The 17,143-nt window shown below is 45.8% G+C and overlaps 1 long non-coding RNA gene across 1 annotated transcript in view; it reads left to right on the top strand.

The window, feature by feature from the left end:
* Positions 1-3,053: 3,053 nt before the first annotated feature.
* Positions 3,054-17,143, top strand: part of LOC142874971 (uncharacterized) — a 47,421-nt gene continuing 33,331 nt past the window's right edge. The window contains exon 1 of the long non-coding RNA XR_012922556.1: positions 3,054-3,168. This is a non-coding gene — a long non-coding RNA (uncharacterized LOC142874971). The remainder of the gene's footprint in view (positions 3,169-17,143) is intronic.

The raw sequence follows: 17,143 nt of genomic DNA, 5'->3' as shown, positions 1-17,143 counted from the left end.
CAGAAAGGCTGGAGGTGCAGCAACTAGAAGCTACCATTTAAAATTTGACTTTGAGGTCACACTACTATCTACAACCCAGAAATCAAGAAACTGCAACTGTCAGTACCATTGGTGTCATCCCCACAACTCCCAAACTGGTACCAGACCATATCATCCGGAGTCCATCTGCCACAAACGCTCACCTCTGCTGGTGGTCACTCATCCCCTGGGACCCCCAGAAGCCTTTCGCCTTCCAAATCTAATGTAAGTGGATCTCCTTGACTGAATCTAAAATATACCCAGAGCTGTATCTACAAAAGAGCCCGGGAGGGGAATGCAATTTTAATCTTCCTTCCCTTGTGACACAGGGAAAATGACAGAGGAGGTTGGAAATGGCGGCAGTGCCAATACACAACAACTGGCACAACACCTGCATTTGGTAACTCCCACTTTCATCATTCCCACAGCTCCCATTGTGTCTTTGGTGACTGCTTCTTTTAGCACCTCTTTTATCCTCTGGTCATTCATCATTTTTTTTTTTTAATAATGCTCACATGTTTTTAATAATGCTCACATTTTTTTAAAAATAATGCTCACATTCCAGTGGTAGCTTTGCCTGATGCCACTGTAATGGGGGAGAGTTTCTCCAACAGTGATCTCTCTGGATGGGCTTTCAAAGGGAGCCCCTCCACAGACTCCATCAGATCTCGTGGTCCCGCACGGCCAGTCACTCTCTGGTGACCTGCCAGTGTCCCAAGAGAGGGTCAGGCTCCTCAGTTCTTCTTTTGCGCCTCTGGATAAGAATCTCATCTCCTTGTGGAACCACCTAGAAGCTTCCAGAATTTGGGATATTCCGTGTCCCCTATTTCTCCCCTGCTCATCATCCCCAAAATACTGGCTGGTAGATTTCTCGGGAAGACTTATGGGGTCATTTGGCCAATAGGCTGCTGCTTTGAGGAGGTGGCCCTTTACCCGGAACTCCTGCAGTGACAGTGCAGAGGGGGGGGACCTTCAACAGGCTCTGATCTCCACCTGCAGAGAATCCGGGTAAGTCACGGTAGTGTTGTGTTTCTTTCAAATGATACCACACGGTTTATCAGTTTTCTCAGAACCATTCCTGGCGGGGCCGCTCCGCCATGAGTTCTACAGCCCCACTGAGATGATCGCTGTTTGCTGCAGCCCGGGTGGCAGATTTTCTAGCAGGATCTGAGAAGTCAATGAGTGAAGACAGAACTGCCCTGGAGAGGAGGAAGTCTGGCAGCATAAGCTTAGGGAATTCGTTTGGGAAAGAAAGTTTATAATAACAGTGTTCTAGTTCCTGCTGAATAAAACATTCAGAGAGCTTTTCTTCTCCCAGCAGAAAAATAAAATACTCTTGGTGGCAATGGGATGGTTGTTCTTTTTAAATGTTGTTTTTAATAAAAATCAGATGGCTGCAGTCATCTGACCTCAGCACTGCTCTCCCTCCTGACCCTGTTACTTGGCGTCCGGTGGGTGCGAGTGTCAGACGACATGTCCCCGGGCCATAGCGCGGTTCTCTCATTTAAGCAGATGGGGAAACAGCCATCTGAACGAACGGGGTATGAGCCCAGAGAAGGTACAGCCAGCTGCAAACAGACCAGTAAATATGGTTGTTACACATCTGGTAGGTAGTTCTACAGCGGAGCAGCTAATGGGGCTGGTATTTAAATGGCCATTAGTAGGCTCTGGATTCCGTGCACCCAATCAAGAAGTACCCTGGAAGCTCTCTCTTGGTGCTGCTCTGCTGTCGTTTGGCTGCAGACCCGGGCCAGCCGCAGAGCTCCGGTCCGCATGGCTGTCATCATTGCCGGCAGGGGGAGAAACCTCATTTCTGTCGACAGGAAATAGGGATTCTGGAGCTGGGGGTTGGGGTGGTGGTGGTGTCTCTCCACGGGGTGTCGCAGAGGTATGTGTTTCTCTGCCCACTCCCTCGTGGGTGAGGCTGCCAGCCTGGCACGCCGGTGTCCCCAGCGTCTGTCTCTCATTAACCTGGTATCGACAAAGCCTGGAGCCAGTTAATCCAAGGGATTCAATATTCGTGAGAGCCAGGTTATTCCTTTTAAACCCTCTGGCAAAGTTAAGGAGGGGGAGGCGCTTTCTCATTATGAAGGGACCTCACAGGAGAATGGAGCTGGCTTCTGCCCACCTGGTGTTCGAGTCTGATTCCAGGCTGCCCAGAGCCACTCCTTCGCCTTAGGGACTTGTTCACAGTTAAAATGTAAATATATTTGGCAAAGAGGATATATTCAGAATGATTTGTCTTTTTTTTTTTTAACCTTGTCTTGAAAAGTTTGAATAATGGGGAGCACGAAGACTTTGAGGGAAGTGGGGCTAAGGGTAGTTGAGGGACATCGGGTGGGGGACCTGCAGCTTTCTATTTTAATAAAATTCTTTTATTTTTATTAATATGTTTTTGTTTAATCTTTTATATTTTTAGTTTATTTTTAAGACAAATCTAGGATTTGTTCTGTAAAATTTGGATTCAGACAAAAGGCTGTACTTAAGGACCCAGAGCCTTAAAGCCACAGGTTTACCACCCTGCTAAGAAAGATGCCTTTTCCTACCTTTGCTGGGCCTCCTCTCTCTATCCCTTCCTGGGAAAACCCTTGATTTTTTTTCTTCTTGTTTTTCATAGATATTATTTAAAAATGCCACCACCGCCACCACTGCCACCATTGCCATCACCTCCTAATATGTTACATACCACACAGAAAACAGCAGTCATGGGGCCCCTGCTAGCTCAGTGTGACATCTTGGCTTGCCTAGGGCAGTCTGGCTCATGCTGGTTATCCTGGTATAACTATTAATAGTGGGGCCCTTTCACTCTCAGAAGGTTTCCAGTTTGAACAATAAATTATACAATTGCCCTATCCACCTCATAGAAAAAGGTCATTTGTTTTGTCTTTGTTTATCTCTTCCTTGTCTTTGGTCTTGTTTGGAGGAAGCTGCAAGAAGACACATACTTCTACTTTCACATAGCAATTTGGTGACAAGCAAATTTACATGAGTCAAAAAAAACCACAAAAAAACCCAAGGCAAGCCTAAGAGAAACCAAGCTGCACCAGAAATGCAGACTGAAATGGAGCCTGCGGTCCTGGGGTCCCTGACCAATCTTCAGGCCTCTGGTGCTGGCTGTGACCCCTGCTCAGTGCCAAAGCTACAGCAAGGGTAAGGCTCTGGGAAAATGGCATGGCGAGGTAGTCTATTTATGGCCCAGTGGCCCTAGTGGAACTTTTTGGGGTCCCATATGCTGAAGGTGTGGCTATGTGGTAGGGATATCATGTGACAGAGGAACTCAAAGTAGGGGGAGCACACATCGCATCCGCTCCCAGCTCCAGCAACCGTGAAGGCTGATCACTCATGTGTCTCTCTCCATGGAAGCAGGGAAAGATGGATGAAGCATGAGCCTGGGTAGTTTGTTCTGCTGGGCTACTGTGCTCGAATTTCAGGGTGTGCAGAGGTATGTACACACACACACACACTCACACACACACGATATAGCAAGCACTCCACATATTGGTGGGAGGTAAGAGTGTGGCATAATGGAAACATCTGGTTTGAGAGTCAATCAGACCTGGGTTCAAATCCTCCCAGCTCCACAATTTATGAGCTGTGTTGCTCATTGTGGTCAAGTTTCTTAAACTCTCTGAGTCTCAGTTTCCTTGACTGGGAAATGTGGTAGTTGTGAGGATTAACCGATGGAATATGTTCCAGTTTTCAGCACCATGTCTGACCCATAGGATTAGTTACCAGTTTCTCCTCATCCTGTCTTCTAGCTCTAGTGTTTAAGAACCTTGAAGTGGAGTAGGAAAGAGGTTCGTAGAGAGAAAAATGTACTCTCTTCTGGCCAAGGTAGCATGCCCACAATTAATCTTTTATTTAGTTTCCGTTTGTATATGCCTACCAGGCAGCATCCAAGTCTGGCCCAACGCATCCAATTTAGTATTCTCCGTAGGGCCTAGCATGGCCTGGCTCCTGGTTCTCGAAATGTGTAAGCATTGCGACTATTGTTGAATGAAGGAATAAAGTTGGGTAAAGAACGGGGAGAGTGTCTGGTTTACCAAGGGCCACAGCAGCACAGAGTTATGTTTCTGTTCTCCGAACTTCCTGCAGGTAAATCCTGTACGGGTGTTTGTCTTTCAGACACTGCTGAGGGCCTGCTCCTCTTTCTGTTTCTTGCTATCTCCAAACAATAAAAGGGTAAACAAGGTCTGTCCCCCAGAAAACGGCCTGCTCTTGGCCGGTTTCTATCGTGCATCCTCTGTGCTTGGCCTTGACTCTCCCGTGCGCTGCGCTGTGAGCAGAATATCAATTGGCGTGGAGGGGAAGCAAGCTGGCGCTGCCGGTCCAGGGCCTGCATTACCGGGGAGGGGATCATGCTACATGCACAGAAAATGACTCCCTTTTCTCATTTTATAAATTAGTTTAGCAATCTCTAGGATTATGAACCCTTATTCCCACAGAGATGCTGGAAAAGGGAAATATAAAAAGGAATCCGAATGCAGTACTATTCACAGTTCCAAAAAAGAAGCACAGGTACGGATTAATCTGGCAATCCCCGGGGTACCCTATCCTCCATCTAACATGACTCCCTCTTTTCCTTCTTAGCAGCACCCTCATGTGGGCTGCTTTATTGCAAAAAAGCTTTGGCTGAGGCCTGTTATCTCAGGTGGGGCTTCCAGGCTGGGGAGAAAGGCAGGGGCCCTAGAGTAGAAAGGCCATGCAAAATGCTGGATCCCTGTGCCTGCTTGTCTACTCGCCTTTCCAGATATAGGTTTATCCTCTATATCGATTTTGTCTTAGATGCATAAAAGAGGAGATAATCAGCAGTAGAAATGAACCAGAACATCATCGAGACTGATCCCTTTGTTCTATAGATAAGGAAATTGAGATCCAGAGAGGGAAAGTGACTCACCCAAGGTCCTCAGGCAGCTGATGAGTGGCCGGGCTGGATAAGGAGCCCAGGTGAGCGTCACTGTACCTGCCTTTCATTGCTCTGCCTGTCAAACAAACAGACTTTGGGTTTCCAGGGGGAAAATGGGCAGATCTTTCTCATTTCATTTTATTCCAAACTAAAAAAACCACATTCTTATTTGCTCTTAATCTACTTGCAAACTCTAATGACTAGTTCTAGTGTTAACTACTTAACATAATTTACTTAATTAGCTAATTGCAAAAAATAGAAAGTAGTTTTCTTCGACCTTTTATAATTCACATTCCTCCCACCACAAGGAAGTTCCTGGCATTAGTGTTGTCATTACATTGCCATAAAAGGTGAAATACTTGGCAGAAATCTACAGTCAGTTCCCGAAGGTCGTGCTTTCATCTATTAAACATCCTGAAAAATAAAAATAAAATCCTAAGGTCCCAACAGACTGAATGGACCCCGTCAGCCAAGGGGACCCAAGAGAAACCATAAAATCCAGGCCATGACAGGATAGGAGGTTGGACACTCCTTGTTATACCCCCTCCCTCGCTAACCACCGCTAGGCTTTCTTCCCTAAGGGTTAAACAGTAGCCAGCCCTTTCCTTCCTTGGATCTGGAATCTTTACCTTTCCTGGAATCATCCTTTCTATTCTCATGGCTGCTCCTCTGAGTCTAGGACTTTTCCTTCATGCCTCAATTGCTGCAGACTTACCTAACTGGTCTCTCTGCTGCCAACCTCTTCCTCCTCCAACCTGTTCTATGAAGTTGCCAGAATAATCTTCTTTAGACATAATTCTGGGGCTGGCGCTCTTCACTGATGACCGGATTAAGCATATTCTCAAGGCCATCCATTGTGCAGACTCTGTTTCCTGGTTTCCCTGTTGCTCTTTCCCGACAGACCTCAGTAGTCCCTTTTCTCTGAATGGACCCAATCCTCGTCAGATGCATTACTTTCCCCTTGCCTTAATTGCCCTCCTTTCCCCCAGGTCTCTGCACTGACATTTCATCTAACCATCAGGGCCCATGCCAGATACCCTATATGAAGCCTGTCTTATCTCCTTCCATCCGAATGAAAGCTCACCCTTCATGAATGCCTATTGCACGGTCTTCCCTTTTCTCAGTTTGCCTCATATTAGACTGATTTCTTTGCTTGTCAAATCCTCCCTTTGTCCCAATTTCAGTAGACAATAAACTCCTGGAGGGCAGGACTGAGACTACCTCATCTCTGCATTACCTACAGGGTGCTTTGTACGTGGTGGACACTAACATGTCCTGAGACAAGTCCTCCGATGCAGCTCTCTAAGGTGGGAACAGTGCAGTTGACTGGATTTATTGTTTTTCCCAGGAGATGCCATTATAATGCTTTATCTTCCCCTTTTGGGTTTCAGCCAGCAATTCTGCACCTAATTTTTAATTTTTTTTTTTTTGGTCTAAAGGGATGTTCTGTTTACCCAGACAAAGCAAAATGATAATGATAATAATGTGAGTTGTTATTTATTGAAAGCCTACTATGTGTTAGACACTGTGCTTTATGTATGGAATCTAATTTATTAATCCTCACAGAAAATATATAAATTAGGGGTTATTTTCCTGCTTTATAGATGAGAAAATGGAAGCTTGGAGAGGTTAAAAATAACCTAAACCAAAATTGCTGAAATCACAAAATCATAGATTGGAGTTGCAGTCAAGAGCTGAACCTATAAGCTCAAGACCTTTCCACTATATCCCACTAGAAAAGGATGACTTAAGGATGGTGTGGGTATGAGCCTGGGCTCAGTTTTCCTGGGAACCATGACCCCAAGGCTTCTGTAGTGGGGGAATGTGCAAACCTCTATTGCAGCCTAGATATGCTAGGCCTAGTTAAGCTGTATCTGTTGCAGTACATGGGAGAGGGCAGGGAAATCAAGTCAAGTACCTGCTTGGGTTGGAATGCCCTTGCTGAGTAATTCATAGGACCCCAAAGGTCTTTGACTCTTCCTATACTCTGTGCTTTCTCTAAAGATCTCCAAATCTCTCAGACCTATTACTGTATCAATAGGTGAAATGTACTCTTGATGTTGCATTGTGGGAAACCTGACTCCATCCTATACTGTCCAGGGCATCTGCTTGCTGGACAAAGGCAGTGGAAAATGGGTATAGTATGCCAAGATATACTCTCAAATGTCTTACTTTAGGCATCAAAACTGGTTATAGTGGGAGAACTCAGTGCTAATTTTTAAATAACTCTAGAAAACAGTACTCTCGCTTAGTGCTTGATGTAAAGTAGTTATTTAATAGATGCTAATTGAATAAATCAATGAATGAATTCGGGAATACAGGAGTGAATGAGTGGTATTTTAATTTTTTTTCATGGTGAGCACTGAAAAATAATGGGAAAAAGAGGATCTGCCAATTATTAGTGGTGTGACCTGGGGTAACTTATTCTCTCTGGGGCCCAATTCATCACGTGTAAAATGGTAATGCTAATACCCACCGTCAAGAACAGTGAAAAGCCTGAGATTTTTACTTATTTTAAGGTAACATGTTGGTTGGCCTGCCACAGTTTCAAAGATGCTGGCAGAAGTCGTGGGACTTTCTGGTCAGGATACACCTACTTTATTATTCATGGCAAAGCTATACATGAACATCACCACATTTGTACCAGGTCTCCTTGCAAATGGCTCAGACGGATGCTTGTGCACACAGTGAGCTGTCCAAGCTTAGACATCTTGAATTTAAAATGAGCAGTAAGCATTCTGCCCCTTTCTTCTGGCTGGAGACTCTATGTCTATTTTTCTCAGCTACTGGCTATGCAGATGTCCTTTAGAAGATATTTTGGAACAAAGACAGTTAGTGAGTGCCATGCTACAGAATTCAGGAGAGCTGTGAGGAATTATCTCTCAAAGCCCACCTCATGTATTTTGTTTTATGAGATTTAAATGAACCAACATGTGTTACCAGTTATGATAGGTCAAGCTATGCTATAGTAACAAATGACTGCCCAAGTCTTAGAGCCTTAAACCACCAAAGATTTCTTTCCTGCTAATGCCACATATTCATGGGCAATCAGCTGGGGACTCTGTTCCAGATCATCCTCACTCTAGGTCCCAGGCTGAGGGAGGTTTTTCTATGTGGCACGTTGCAGAGGGAAAGTGAGTATGCAAAATAGCATGCTGGCTCTACAAACTTCATCCCAGAAGCGACATGCATCACTTCCACTCATATTTCATTGTCCAAAGCAAGTCATGTGGCTAAGCTTAACTTCAAAGGGTAAGGGAACTGTGCTCAGAAGAAGAACCAGAAATATCTATCTGGTAGGCAGCACAAATTACTGCTACATAAATGCAAAGTCCCTGCACAAGTCCTGGCACCTTAAAAATGGTCACTTCCCTCTTCCTTTCTATTTCTAGAGCCGTGAGTTTGGGCAGGGTCAGACATGTGTGTCTTTGGTCAAGAAAAAAACTCATAGTGGTCATGGATTCAGATTGTTCTCTGTCAGCGCCTGCCGTCAAGAAAACTTGCAGAATTCTCAGAATAAAGCTTTGCACCCAAGCCTGTAAATCAAGTTAATCAATACTAATTATTAATATGCATTCAATATCACAAGCTCGTTGGTCAACATTAACAAAGAAGGAACACAGAGTTTCTCCAAGTCCCAATTATTGCACAGAGATAATAACTAGATTGGGAAAGAAAAGAAAAAATGTTGATTTATTTTCATTCATGAGACAATACAATCAGACTCAATAGCTGAAATACTTTCTGACTTGAACTGGTCACTACTTCTGACTAGAAATTATTGAAAGCCATTAGAATGAAATCAACATTACTGATCATCACAGTCCCCATGCCTCAGAACTGAAAAACAACAGAGAGGCCACTAATTTTTTCTTTCATTCATTGAGCCCCTCTATCTGTCAGGTACTGTGTTAAGGATGTGAGGATAGAGTTAGAAGCAAAACTGAACCGATTCCTGATTCCAAGGAACTTAGAATCTAGAGGGGAAAAAGTGATAATAGTAAAAGCCAACCCTTACTCATGGCTTGCTTCCTAGGGGCTGCGTGCAGGGCTGTGTTATATGTTTGCATTTCATAAGAGTCAAGAGCCTTGTACTGGTTTATTACTTACAAACAAGCCTGTGGAGACAGGTGGGAACCATGGTTTTAACCTGGTGTAGTCAAGGCTCAGAAAAGGTAATCAGCATATTATCAGGGTGCCAGAGGAGCTAGGTCAGAATTCAGGTCTTAGTATTTCAGATTACAGATGCATTGACACCTAGATATTTTCGCTAACCCGCATTACAAGAACCCACCTTATGAATCCCCCATCTCCGGGTTGAGACTTCTCTTAGTTAATATTCGCCATCAATGAATGAATTATTCAAAGAATTGATTGCACACCTATTTGGTGCCATGCACTGTGCAGAGTGCCTACTTGTATCACAGATTTCAACCCTATTCCTACAATTATCTGCAAGGGTAGGAATCATCATTTTACAAATAAAGAAATTGAGAATCAGAGACAGTCAGAGATCTGCCTGTTATTCCAGGGCTCCAAATTGGTTGAGAGAACCAGGATTCGACCCAGCCATGTCTGAGCCAGAACTCTTCCCCGAGGCACGCGGCCGCCCCCCGGGAACTGCTGGCAGGCCCAGCTGCTGGATGCTGTCAGACCTATAACCATGGCTCCTGCCAGACATCCCTAGGTCCCCCTGCAATAACACTGGGTTATGAAATCCAGCGGCTGGTAGAAACAGAATTGTTCTGAGAACACCTGCTTCTTTTCACTGCAGCAGAACAACTTGCTGCTTTTACTCACCTAGTCTAATGAATTCAACAAACATTGAGTGAGCAGCTTCAATGCAGCAGGCCCTAGAGGCTACCAGGGTGAGTTCAACAGAGACTGCTCCAAGGGCTGAAAATCGAGAGGGAGAGAAAAACTTAGAACCACAGCAGCTATAATGCAAGTGGACAACTCAGGGTTATTACAAATAAAATGCAACAGGAGAGCAAGAGAAGAGAGAGAGAGCTAGAGAGAAAAGAAGGAGGGAGGTAGAGGGAGAGGTGAGGGGGAGAGGGAAGAGGAGGAGAGAGAGATAGAGGGAGGAGGGAGAGGGGGAGGGAGAGAGGAGAGAGGAGAGAGAGAATAGCTTACAGGGAAATCTGGGAAGGCGTTGGGGGGAAGTGTGATTTGTCAGGGCTTTAAAGGATAGTTAAGACTGAGTGCTAGAAATCGCCAGGGAGGGGAGGGGAGGGGAGAGAAAGAGTGAGTGTGAAAGCGCCATGGTACATGGGCAGAACAAGGTGCTGTTTCTTCTAAAGACTCATAACCTGGAGGAAGTTGTTTTCGCAGAGCTCACAAAGTCTGCCCCATTTTCACCCAGCCCCCGGGGCGGAGCAGCTAGTAGGAGCCAGGTGCAGTTGGAGAGGCTGCCTGGAAGGTTAGCGAGAGGAAGGGGTGCTGTGGACACTTAGGAAGTGTTGTCTGAGAGGGAGACATCTGGTGCTTAGTACCAAGCAAACTTCTTTCTATTTTTTCCCTGGCTTCTGGGCACTGGTGTCTGTTGCACAATCCCCCTGGGCTTTGTGAGGGTGGAGGGGCTGGTGGTGGCTCCCTGGACTGGGGAAGGGCTGCGTCTCATGCCTGAAAGCTGCCTGGTCCCAGCCTCCGCACCCCTGCAGAGCGTGGTCCCCATGGTGAGCTGATGAACTGACAGCTGTCTCTTTAGGGCCCCCCTGGGTCTCCGCTGCCTCTGTGTGCATGTCCGCTTGTGGGAGAAGCGTGGTAGGTTTTTAATCTCGGCCAGTCACATCTGGGAAAAACAATCCAAATGTTAATCCATCTGGAGAGAGAACTAATCCATATCTTCTGCTGCCTGTATCTTTTGTTTTTCATCTCTGGATCTTTAAATCTAATTACGAAGCCAGAACGAACCCCCTGCAAGCCTGTCTCCTACCCTTTAGGCAGCCTTTAAACATTTCTTTGTGCGTGGTCTCCTTATGCTCCCAACTAACAGAGCTCCTTTCATCTGAATGTGGCACAGCTCTTTAAATAGCTAAACAAAGCCTCACTACACCCCCGTGAGGAAAGAGGCAATCATAACTCATTTTCCCCATGCTCCAGAAGAGACGAGGGCATAGGCAGCCACGTGGTTAAGGAGCCCCTGCCACTGCAGCCACCATAAAACAACAGAGCATTAGCCACAACACCCACCCTGGCATATTGGCCCAGAAGTGGACTCCTAGGTTCAAAAAGGAGCTTTGTATATTTCTTCCTAAACTGGCTCCTCCTGTGTTTGGAAAAATGGCATCAACCAGTCACCCAAGCCTGGAGCTTTGAACTCTCTTGGGTGATAGAGGTCATGCCTCTTCTGCCTCTTCTCCATCTCTCTCTGATACTTCAGAGTCCCCTGCTAGCCTGGATCACGAGTACGGCTTGCTCCTCCGCAGTCCTACCGTGTTTTCCTCCTAATCCACCCTCCAGGCTGCTGTCAGAATAATCTTTCTAAAAGACAAACTTAGTTAGGTCACACCTCGGCTCAAAACCCTTCCCCTACAGAATTCGACTGAAACTCCTTAGCCAGGCGTAAAAGCTCCATGCTTCATGCTCGAATCTACCTGTCCAACCTCATTTTCCACCTGTGCCCCTCTGCACTCTCTGTAACCAGCCATTGTGAACCACTTCTTATTTCCTGGGCATGATGCATCCTGCTTTGGCATGTGCTCTGCGTTAGTCTGCCCTCTGTCAAGGGAAATCCTGCCTGTCACCAAAACTCAGCTCATGAGTGGTCTCCACTCCCAACATCAAATGGAACTGACCGCTTGCTCTTTTGTGTCATGTTGTATCTTCATTAGTTTTCTGTTAGAGCACATGGTAAGTTAATCATATGTATGACTCGTGTGCATCCTCCCCCTGTCCCCGAGAGAGTCTGTGCATTTCTCCTAGACAAGTGCTGTGATTTATTCATCTTGGCTCTATCAGTACCCAGTATGGTGCCCTGCAAATAGAAGTCATTCAATAAAGTTTGCTGAGTGATCAGCACATCGTCCATGGGGAAGGCGACACTAACAAGTGAGGAAACCGAGGCCAAGGATTTTCCTTGATTCGTGCCAATGCGACAACTAAAGTTCAAGTCTTCCTGCTTTTAGTCATTATACTTCTTTCGCCCCTCAAACCAAGAACTCTAGAAAGCTGCTTCAGGGAAGAACTTACATTCATTTGTATGTTACAGATAATTTTCATGTATACATTCAATCAATATTTTTGATTGTTTAGTGAAAGCCAGGTACAGTGCTAGATATTGGGATTACAAAAGTGCATGAGGCAAAAAATATCCTTTTCCACAACAGACTTTCTACTTGGACAAACAGGCACGAAGTAGATAAGGAAGTAAATAAATAGGATATGAGTAGAGCAGACAGGGACCAGATCAGGTAGAAACTTGAAAGTGGTCATAAGGTCTCTGAATTTTATTTTAAAGAACAATGGGCAGCTTTCAAAGAGGGGGTTTGATGGCTGTGTGGCCAAGAGTTTGGAATAGGGTGGGTGAGGGCACATGAGTTAAGAGTGTCTGGAGAGATATGATAGTGGCTTGCACCAGGCTAGTGATAGTGGAGGTGAAAGAAAGTGGACTGATTTGAGATTTGTGTTAGAGGGAACCTGCCAGCACTTGCTGATGGATCAGTTGTGGTTAGCATCCTTAGTCTGGAAGAATGGTCTTAAGACAGTGCTCTCATTTGCCTGCCTCTCAGCACCAAGCTGATGACTACAAAGGCATTAAGTTAGGACTCATGAATCATTGTCAGAGCCCAACATTCGGTCATCACCAGCCGTTTCTGTGACCCAACCCATAACATTCTAGTATGTGAATGATATTGTTGAAACCCTCCATTGGGAATCAGACTTTTTCTTGCACCTACTAGGGCAAAGATTGATGGTACTGGGACCCTGGTCCTGGATCAGTCTGGGTTTGAGTATGGCCTTGAGGGGTCTAACACTGGGGCCAGCATTGTGTAGGAAGAGCAAAGGACTCAAAACTGGACAGTCTCGGTGTCAAGTCCTTACTCAACTACTTACCAGCCATGTGATTTGGCGAAAAGAGTTTTAGTCTCTTTGAACCTCAGTTGTCTTATGTGTAAAATGGGGCATCAAGAATACATACCTCAAAGAGATGGTATGAAAATTAACGACGTAAGTATAGCACTTATTAGGCACACCCCTCGCCAGAAGTAAGGGGGCAAGTAGAAATCTCGAGCAGAGGGGAGAACTGTCCTCCCATTCCTTGATAACAGCATGGGCCTTGACATAACAGCACCCCAAGAATTAGAATCCTAATATTTTTAGATTGGTGCTCACCTAATTTTAGGGAAGAAAATTCTTTCTCCTTGTTTGTGGGACTTTGAGGAGGTGTAGTGTGGAGCATAAAGTAATTCTTTTAACCAGCTAGTAGCTTACACTTTTCTTTGTCCCCAGGGAGGGTGATAACAGCAAGGTAGCATTACGACAACATGATGAAGATATCCATCTTCAGCCAGTACTGTGGCATCCCCTGGTGTTGATTCCAGGCTTGGGGGTTAGCTGGAAACTACAAGAGGAGACCTCTGTAAGGACCCTTCTCTTGTTGACTTTCATGTGAATGTGTGGTTTTGAGTTGGTGGTGGAGAAGGGCATCTTTGTGGGCAGATGTTGGCTCCCCTAACACAAGTTGTTCCTGGCGGGTCATTCACTTGGAGACTAAGAGGTCTTCAGTCAGGAAACCAAAACTCAGAGGGTGGGCCTTAGGTAGGCATGCAAAGGAATTCCTTGGCTTTGTCTGACCTTTGGCCTTTTTGATAATGACTTTGAGAAGTCTAAGGCAGGATTCACAAGTTTGGTTTAACTTTGACTGACTGGTGGCTGATACCTGTGTACTGGGGCTAAATCTCCATTCAGTGAGGAAGAGTGTGGTTGGTAGTGCTGCCAGTCATGAGCAGCCTAGGCAAGACTGCAGCATGTAGGCTATGGCTTGGCCAACCCCAGTGTGGAGATTCAGGAGAGCCTGCTAGGATGGCAGGGGCTAAATGTGGCTTCTGCCACATGGAGGCAGGACAGCCAAGCAGGAAGTCACCCGCCCCACCATAGGATATTGCTTGCTGGAGATGGAGAAGCTATTATACGTTGGGTGAACCAGTGATCTGGTTGGTTGTTATTTTCTGTTTGTTTATTTATTTTTGATCATTTAGGCATTAGTTTAATTTTCTAAACATGTTATGGCCAGATCTTTGCTTTGTCACAAGGGGTTAGTAGACGGTACACAACTGGGCTGGAGTTCAAGAGAGAAGTACAAGCCCCTGTGAACAGCGGTGCTGGCAGTGGATATCACTCTAACACCCCAAAGAGAAGGCCAACCTCAGGGTCCACCCATCCTCTTCTCATATAGGGATTTTCCCTCCACTGCTAGCTATAGGTGAGCTGAACTCTAATTCTCTGTAGGTAGTATTTCATTTTCTTCTTAGCTTTATCTTTTTCAGAATTTCACCTAAGACTATTACCAAGATGGCGAATCCACCATTTCAATTCTTAATTCCATTAAGAAAAGAAGGGAAAATACATCGAAGGGGATGCAAACCAAGAAGAACTGAGTTTTTACCAAGTATTTCTGCATATTTTATCTCACTATTGCCCTGTGAGGTAATGACTACTGCCATCACCTAATCGATGAGGAAACTGAGGGTCAGAGAGGTCCACAAACAGGTCTCAAGTCTCAAACCCAGCAAAGGGCAGAGCCACGCCCCAAACCGGGGCATGCCAGTCCCCAGGGCGCATGCTCCTTGGCCCCACTGCGGGGCGGGGGCGGGGTGGTGGTGGAGTCCCTGGTGGAGAGTGTGGGGTTCGTGGTCCTGATGGATCTGGGTGGAGCTGGCCTCTGAGAGGGCTGAGCCCAGCCAGGGACGGTAGCCCAGGGAGGGGCCAGGGAGCTTCGCCTGGGCCACTGGGGAGACAGGGGCGGCTGGGATGCTCTTGTGCTCTTTGAGCTAGAGACGGGAGCAGCTTCCCTGCTGAATGGGACGGCTGTGAACTGAGCACCTGCCAGACTTCTGAACCCATGGGACGCTAACAGCCTGAATGACATTGTGTTCAAGGGAACCCTCCGGGCCTCCTGTCTCGTCCTCTATGCTAAAAATGCTTTTAACCACAGTATTTGCTCTATGGATTTTTTATTAATAAAAATTTCAGAGCACCGCATGGGGTGTTAGCTATTCTACTTTCATTGCATTTGAATGGGAATTGTGTAGCTAAATCACTGAGTGTCCTTGTGTTCTTTCTGTGTATGTGTGTGGTGGTGGTGGAAGGGGGTGCAGAGGGGGTGCAGATTTAACTTGATGTCACTGCGAATATTTTTAGAGACTTCCTGAATACTCTGTAATTACACTATCTGTACTTTGGGTCTAATGTTATTGTTCAGTTGACAAATACTCGATGCTAATTACAATAAACAAAGGATTTTATTTCTCTTAAAAAACAAAAAACAAAAAATCTCTGCTAGAAACAGCCCAAAATACCTACCCAGAGTTTTAAAAAAAAAAATGCCTAAGACAGTCGCACCCAAGACAATTTTTTATCACAATTACATCTGTATAGCTTGAAAACAAGGAAGCTTCTCTTTACACCTTCTGTCTGAACGTGGTGGCAGAGAGATTAGAGGGGTTTTGTGTGCAAAGTTCAAACTGAAGCCTGGATTTTGTGTGGTTAAATAGCAATACTTACTCCGGCATTGTTCCCTTCTGGTTTCAGTGTGTAGACAGAAGCCTGGGGATTTTTCTATGGGTTATGGAGAAAGAAGGTGGGATTTGCAGCCTCCCATTTCACAGAAAAGAGGAGGGGGGAGGAGGAGAGAGAAAGCACAGGCCACAGGGTGGAATTTTAGCTCTGTTATACACTCTGTGACTTCAGGCACAGTTCCTTACCTCTCCAGCCTCATATGCAAAATGGGAAGACGAACAGCCCCTCCCTTATAACTGTCCTGAGTGCATGGAAAGCATTTAGCACAGCGCTTGTACGGGGAGTGTTTATGCAGCATGGGCTACTGTTTTTAAGATGTGCTCAATAAATATGTGGTGAATGAATGAGGAATATTTGTTCTGATCACAAGATGCTTCAGGCAGCCTTTTCAATTTCAAGTTACGCCAGGAAGAAAGCCTAATGAAGTGGCAGCCTCCCCCAGGAACCTTGTAACTTCTGATTGTCTCCAACAAGGACGGCTGCTAATCTTGCTGTTTAACTGTGGGCATCTGCACTCTGCAGTGACAGCAGCCAGGAAGCTCTTACTGGAGCAGGAGTGGCATTCGGATTGGGCTGACATATTGGAGCCCAAGGGGGCTGGGAGACATTGCTACAGCTATATATAGCTGATGCTTAGAGAACTCTTGCCATGTGCCGGCACTTTATGCATAGAGCAACAACCCCACCGATAAGCACTATTATTATTCCCATTTTGCAGATGATTACCCTGGGATGGAGAGGTTTGACTAGGAAGTCTCCAAAGTCCCACAGCTAGTAAGTGACAAAACTGGGATGTGAACCCAGCCCCAACATTCTGGCTGCAGCATTGCCCATTGGCCACTGTGCTCTGCTGCCTGCCTGGAACCTATCAATCTGAGGGTGCCCTGAATATGATTTATGTTAGTTAGGATGCAAGCTGGGAACAAGACATTGGTTTTCTGATCTATAAAAGCCCTGCTCAGAGATGTACCCAGAGTAGATAATCTAACTGGCCTGGCTTAAATCACACACACACACACACACACACACACACACACACACACACACACACACCTGTTTATGGGTCTTCTTAAGCATTTCCCACAGCTTAGACAGGTAGGTGAGAAATAGCTGGAGGTCCTTAGGGGAACATTCTGTCACTAAAGCAAGGAATTTTGATGACTGAGGAAGAAATGTATATTCAAATACTTTGCGCTTGCTAGGACTCTCACAGCCTCATCTTATTTTCATTTATCCTTAGAGGTTTTCCAGGCTTGCCTATCCGGGCTGAGGATAAAGTCAAAGTCCTCCCTAGTGTGTCCCCTTCCCTTGGGAGCGCTCCCCTGCTTCAGGCGAGGACAGCTGACAGTCACAGAGGTGGTAATGGGCAGACAGACTCCCGAATGTGCCCTGTGTCTGCACCTGCCTGCCTTTCCTCTCCAGGGAGTACAGGCCTGTGTAAATCAGCTGTGAGAGGGGCTCAGCAATTAAGGAACC

Source organism: Microcebus murinus, chromosome 13 (assembly GCF_040939455.1).
Source record: "Microcebus murinus isolate Inina chromosome 13, M.murinus_Inina_mat1.0, whole genome shotgun sequence".
NCBI lineage: Eukaryota > Metazoa > Chordata > Mammalia > Primates > Cheirogaleidae > Microcebus > Microcebus murinus.
The sequence above is the reverse complement of the archived record's forward strand: the minus strand, read 5'-3'. Positions and strand labels throughout refer to the sequence as shown.